Here is a 6,605-nt window from a genome sequence, read left to right on the forward strand (position 1 = left end):
GTGGCAGAACTGTGTCCGGGTTTCTGGCTGCACCGTGCCGGCCCCCGGGGAGTGGAGCACCCTGCGGGCGAGGCCTGGGCCCTATGGGTGGCGAGCAGGGTCCCCAGGAGCCCGGACAGGTCAGCTCACTCAGGGACAGCACTTCAAACGTGAACACGCGTTCCCGGGGCCGTGCGCGTGGCGAGTGAGGGGCTCCAGGACCGCCGCCTGGGCCTCGGTGGCGCCCGCGGGCCGGGAGGCCCCGCTCGGCTCCCCCAGCAGCCAGCAGCCGGGCGAGGGCCCTTTTCTGCTGACTCGACGCGATTCGCTGTCACCCAGGTTGCCATGGTTACAGCACCCGCGCAGGCTCGGCCCTGAGCATGTGGGCCTGTGTCTGGGCTGTGGGCGCACACACACTCCGAGTGGAACCGCGGGGCACGTGCGGGGCCTCCGCGTTCGGCGGGGTCTCGGCCGTTTACCGAGAGTCCGAGCTGCTCCAGCGGCGGCGAAGCGAGCTCCACGTCCAGTTCACTCACCGCGACCCGCAGGACGTCGGCTCGCGCCCCGCACAGGAGGGGGCCCCCTTCTGCTCCTGCCTCCTGTCCCCGCCTGCCGTGCCACTGGGGTCTGGGGCCTGTCCGCTGGCCGACGCCGTGCTGTCCCCCGAGGGTCCCCGGGCCGGCCCTAGCCCGCCGGCGTCCCGAACGCCCCGTCTCACTGTGCGGCGCCCCCGCCCGCCCCGCGGAGTCTGCGTTTCCCGGCGCGTCGTTGCTGGGTCTGCGCCCACAGGCCTCTGCCCTTTCTTGCGGCTGCTTCGGCGCGTGCCCAGGGCGGGCGGCGTGAGCAAAGAACGGCGCCCGGTCGCAGGCCTTGCACGGTGCCCGCAAGAAAGGCGCCCGGTCGCAGGGCGTGCACGGTGCCCGCACGCTGACCATGGCTCCTGGGGGCCGACGAGGCCGAGGCCTCTCAGCGCCGCAGCCCTCCCCGGCCCGAGGCCCTGCTCCGCCCACCTGCCTGTGTCTTTCAGGCCGGGGGAGTTTTTCTCAGGGCTGGGGCTGCCCTTCCGGGGCGTCCTGCTTCCAGCGAAAGGTCGGCTCGGGCCGCCTTGCAGGACCCGCCTGCAAAGGAGGCCACAGGTGGGGGTGGTGGGGGTGCCTTGGAGCCACCACAGCAAGCTCCCCACAGCTCCCCGGGGCCTGTGGTCTCGGCAGGGGGCCAGGTCCAGTGGGGGACAAGCTGCTCCTGAAGGTGGAGGCCTGGAAGGGGGTCCCTGGAGCTCAGCTTTCCCCGAGCTGGAGAGGGCCTGCCATGGAGGGCACAGCAGGGTCTCCCGCCTCCCCACGGGCCGACCTTCGGTCCCCCACTTTGCCAGACGAAACCCTAGGTGGGTGTGGGCGAGCCTGGCCGCCTGGCTGGCCTGGCCCCTGGTGTGTGGCAGCCGCGGCCACAGTGCGGGGTGTGCCAGGCCACAGCGCCCACCCGCCCCGCCCGCATGAAGATTGTCCGCTGGTGAGTGGCCCTTCTCTGCAGCCCGCAGGCCCCTCCAGGGGGTGGCCCGCCAGGCCGGCTGTGCTCTGCAGGAGGCGGCCGCTCTACCCGCAGGATGTAGACCAGGCTGGGGCCAGCCCAGGGCTCCCACTGAGGAAGCGAACCGTCCCCCATGCCACGGGCGGCTTTGCGCCCCGGCAGACAGAGGCTTTGCCTGTGGTGCCCAGAGCGTCAGAGGCCAGGGGAGTCGGGACGGAGGTATGAGGGGCGTCCTGCCACGCTCAGGACTCTGCACCCCGAGGGGCCGGCTCACAGCCCCACCTGTGGCTCAGACCAACCCCCAGACGCCCGGCGTGGGGAGGGTGGCCTCTCCTACCTGCTGCCCACGGACGGGCCCGGCACGGTGGGCATCCTCCTCCTGGGGCCCAGGCCGCCTCTGGGTCTGCAGCTTCCCTTCACACGGAGCAGAAGGGGACTCAGAGGGCTCCCGGGGGACCCCTCCCATCCCCCCTCCCACTCCCCGGTTGCAGCGTTGGCCAAGCCGCGTGGAGGTCCCCGCCCCTACCTCGTGCTGGCCGTCCAGGAATGGGACAGGGTGGTACCCGCGCGGAAGGGGCCCGAGGCGGACATCCACGAACTGGGCACGGCCTCGCTCCACCCGCCGACAGTTCTCGGGACGAGAGAGGGCACGTCCCCCCGCTGAGGAGAAGGGGCGCGTCCGAGAGAGAACAGAGAGGCCCGTTAGGCATCACGAGGTAAAGGTCGGAAGAGGCCCTTTGCATGGCCGCTCAGCGTGTGGCCCCCGGCGGGTGACGGGGACACATCAGGAGAGTGGGGACAGGCCAAGGACGTGCCCAGTGGGGTGACGAGGACACGTCTGGGTGAGTGGGGACAGGCTGAGGATGCGCCTGACCCTGGCACTCCCTGGCGAACCCAGCCCGAGGCTGATCCTCCGGGCTGGGAGGGTGTCCTGGACGACGCCCCCCGAGGCCCTTGCTGCCCGGCACCCTGCTCTGAGCCCAGCATGACGGGACGCTTCTACTCAGTAACTGTGTGCAGTGGGGAGTCAGGCCACGCGCACAGCACATGGGGAGCATGGAAGCCACAAGGGGCAACCGTCCCCTGGGAGCCCCTGAAATCCTCGGGCCGGGCTCAGCCTGTCTGTCCCTGTGCTGGGAAACCCACCACGGACCTCTGCCCATCCGGCTCCCTTCAGCCCTCCCTCTGCAGGGGCCTATGGTGCGAAGGTGACAGGGTCTCTCCTGGTGGCCCTGTCCCAGGCTCTGTCCCCCTGCAGGTGGGCTGCGGTCCCCCCAGCCCTTTGCACCGAGAGCCGGCAGCCAAGGCCTGACGGTGCTGACCGCGGTGTTGGGTGGGTGCACGGGCCACCCCAGGACTGGCCCGAACACGCACCCCCAGGACCGCCGTCCACTGGGGGCTGTGCTCCCGGGCGCCCCCGCCGGCCCCCGTCCCTGTGTCCCTGGCTGGGCCACACACGCTGAGGAGGAGGCGCCGGCAGGGGCTGGCTGGGCAGAGGGCTGTGCGCCCCGCCTGAGCGTCTGCTGGGGGGCTCCGGGCGAGGGGGCACGTCCGTCCTCCATGCACAGACGGGGCCCCGGGGCGGCTTCTGCGGGGGACGGGGGACGGGGGGGCTCCTGCATCCGGGGGGCTCTTCCTGCCGTCGCCGTGGCGAGCGAAGCGTCAGGCTGTCCCCTCGCTGACATCGGCCCGAGCGTCGGCTGCGCTGCCTCCACACCGTCCGCGCGTCCTGGGCAGCGGCCGGGAGCTGAGCTGCCTTATCCGTGTCTTCACGCGTCACGGCCCCGCGGGACCTGCTTTGACTGCCTCTCACCGCACGTCCGGACGGTGAAGTCCCCGGCTCTGCACCCTAACAGCCCTCTGCCGAGGCGGCCACCAGAGGGCCTGGGATGGCAGCAGCCTCAGGCCCAGACATGCGACACGCCGTCCCCTGGGGCGGGCGGTGGAAACGCAGCTGGTGCCCTCGACAGTCGACCCGCGTCCACCGCTGCTGTCCTGTCACGCCTCATGATGCACAGTGCTCGGCGGGACCCGGGTCCACCCGCACCCAGTGGCCTTCATAGGAGGCCGGGCCACCCCCAAGCTCGGTCCTGCCTCGGGCTGGACGCCCACCCTGCTGCCCCCTCCGCCTCCTCGGTCTCGGCTGGGTCGTGGCTTCCTGGCTCGTCGGCCCGGTCGGTCCCTGTGCAGGCGTGATGTCCAGACAGGCCAACCCTGAGGTGGCCCGAGCGTGGGTGGGATGCGGAACACTTGTGGGCTGGGTGGCGCTGGGGCCTGGTGGAGGCAGGCTGGGCGGACTGCGGTGGCTGGGGGGACAGGGACGTGAGAAGCATCCGGGCCCCGTGCGCAGCCTGCACCCTGGTCCTGTGCAGATTCTCACCATCCTGCAGCTCGGTCTCTCCTTGGGAGACAGGCCCGCCCTCCGCCTGGTTATTTGGCTAGGAACACAGGCGACAGCCTGCCTTCTGCCGCCCAGTCCTGGTCTCCCCACAGCCCACATCTTGGGGTGCAGGCTCCCGCCTGGCCTCTCAGCCCCTGGCCCTGGCACCCCCATCCCGCACGCTCCAGCTCGCAGCCCCACGGCCCACATCTTGGGGTGCAGGCTCCCGCCTGGCCTCTCAGCCCCTGGCCCTGGCGCCCCCATCCCGCACGCTCCAGCTCGCGGCCAGGGGCTCCCCACTGCTCCCACTCCCACTTTCTCCTGCATCTTGAGCAGAGTCAAGCCCTGTGGCCGCAGAGCCCAGGACTGTCACCAGACTGCACCCCCTCCTTGCTCACACTCCTCGCTCACGCTGGGCCCCTCTGGCCTCTGCTCACACCCCTGACCTGGGCTGCGCACCCCTCCTGCTGTCCTATTGTAAGACCTGGTCTCGTTGGGTCAAACCACAGGAAAAAAGGCGACTGCCTGATGGTGGGTGCCACCCAAAGGAAGTGACCCGGAGTCTGATACAGACCGGGGCCCGCGTAGCCCCCTCCTGCCCACCGCTGGGCTGGGGGACAGCCCCGTCCCCCTGCTGCCCCGTGTTCCCGCAGTGCTGAGGGGGCTTCGGAGTCCCTGACCAAACCACCGGACAGGTCGTCCTGCAGGGAGGCTCCGGGGACCCTGGGGGACCCACTCGAGAGAAAGAAGGGTCCCACACACGGTCCTCCTGGGCTCAAGAGAGGGGCCCCCCTTAGCCTCCGGGGGCCTGGCTGGCGCATTGCTGGGGGGCGCTCCCCAGCCGGGACACCCTGGAGGTCGGGCAGGGCCGGCAGATGCCAGCTGCAGCTCTGGCGTTGCTTCTGAAGACTTGGTGTCTATTTTAATCACAGCAATTACGGCTTTATCAGCAAGATAAAGGTCGCCTGCTGCCTGCAGGGCAGGCGGCTCTGCAGTGGGGGGCTGAGTGGGCCCGGGGCGATCGGGCAGCTCAACCTCTCCTGGAGGGGAACTCTATTAATTATCGTTTTACAGCCGACTCAATTAGACTCCCTAATCACCTGTGTAGGACACAGAGGCAGCGGCAGAGACACCGCTGCACAAACAGGTCCCGAGGGGGCCTGGCCATCACCGCGAACGGCCACCGTGGGCCGGACCTCGCCAGGCGGCGGCTCAAAGCGTTTTCTTCATTTAAGCGAATCCGAAGAATGAAATGTTATTGGCCCTGAGGGGACGAGAGCCATCTCATTTGGAGGTGACCAGGCAGGCCGTGTCACTCTCCAGGGCAGACTCGTTCCTTCGGAGGTGGCCGCACAGGCACTGAGCAGCGCGGTGCACCTGGGGGGGACACCAGGGGCTCCGTCTCCACGGCCCAGGGGGGAGCAGGGTCCTGGGGTGCAAGGCCAGGCGGGCACCCTCAGACCCCTTTGAGAGCTGCCCGGTTGGCACATGCGTCTCGCTGCCCGGCCCTCCGCCCGGCTGTGGCCCAAGGCTGGCCTGGAGGCTGTGCCATCAGCAGGCCGGGGACAGGCAGGAGAGGGTGGGCACGCCCGCACCCTGGCTCCCCCAGCAGGCTGCACGTGGCCGGGCCTGGCTTCCTCTGTCCAGAGCCCCCACTGCTGTCGGCCCGCTGGCCTCTGCACACACGGTGCACACACGTGTGCACGCACACACGCACACTGCCCTCTCTAGGGAGACCCCTTCTCGGTGGCCCCAAGTGCCTGTCTCAGAGGGCACTTCCTGACATCTGTCATCCCTGAGGGACCCCTCCGCACAGGGCTCTTCCGCACCACTCAGGGCCCACCCCCGGGACCCTGGGGGATGGGCAGGGGGTGACCGTACTGGCTTCCTGACATCTGTCATCCCTGAAGGACCCCTCCGCACAGGGCTCTTCCGCACCGCTCAGGGCCCACCCCCACCCATGGGACCCTGGGGGATGGGCAGGGGGTGACCGTACTGGATCCCAGCCATGGCCTCCTCTATGTGCATTCAGTGAACCAGCTGGGACAGCTCTGGACGTTTAGACAGGCTTCTCTCCCATCCGTCCTGGTGTCCGTGTCCCTCAGTGGTCTCAGTGGGCCCCTCGGGCAGGGTCTCTCCTCAGCAGTGGGGCCTGGGACACCTGTCTCCCGGGCACCGAGATGACAGTGACGCAGAAATGCCATGGCCCGTGATGTGCAGCTCAGAGCCTGTTTACATCTAACGGCAGGGCAGGCTGTTCTGCTGGCCCACGAGCATGGCTGGGGGAGCGGAGAGCTGAGCCCCACAGGTGAGCCGAGGTGGAGCAGGGACCCCTTGTCCCTCCCGGTCCTGCCTTCCAGCTTCTAGACCCGGGAGCCGGGAGATCTTTCTTCAGAGCTCAAGTCTGGTGTTCCCAGGACCATGTCTGGGGGTCACCATCGTCACCATCATCACTGACGTCACCGCTATGATTTATCTCACCTCTACCACCATCACCACCACCGTCACCATCGTCACCATCGTCACCATCGTCACCATCGTCACCATCACCATCACCACCATCACCACCATCGTCACCATCACCATCACCACCACCATCATCACCATCACCATCATCACCATCACCACCACCATCACCATCGTCACCATCGTCACCGTCACCATCACCATCATCCCAAAAACGCCACCATCTCCACCACCACCACCACCACCATCGCCA

This window comes from Pteropus alecto, unplaced genomic scaffold (assembly GCF_000325575.1).
Source record: "Pteropus alecto unplaced genomic scaffold, ASM32557v1 scaffold700, whole genome shotgun sequence".
NCBI lineage: Eukaryota > Metazoa > Chordata > Mammalia > Chiroptera > Pteropodidae > Pteropus > Pteropus alecto.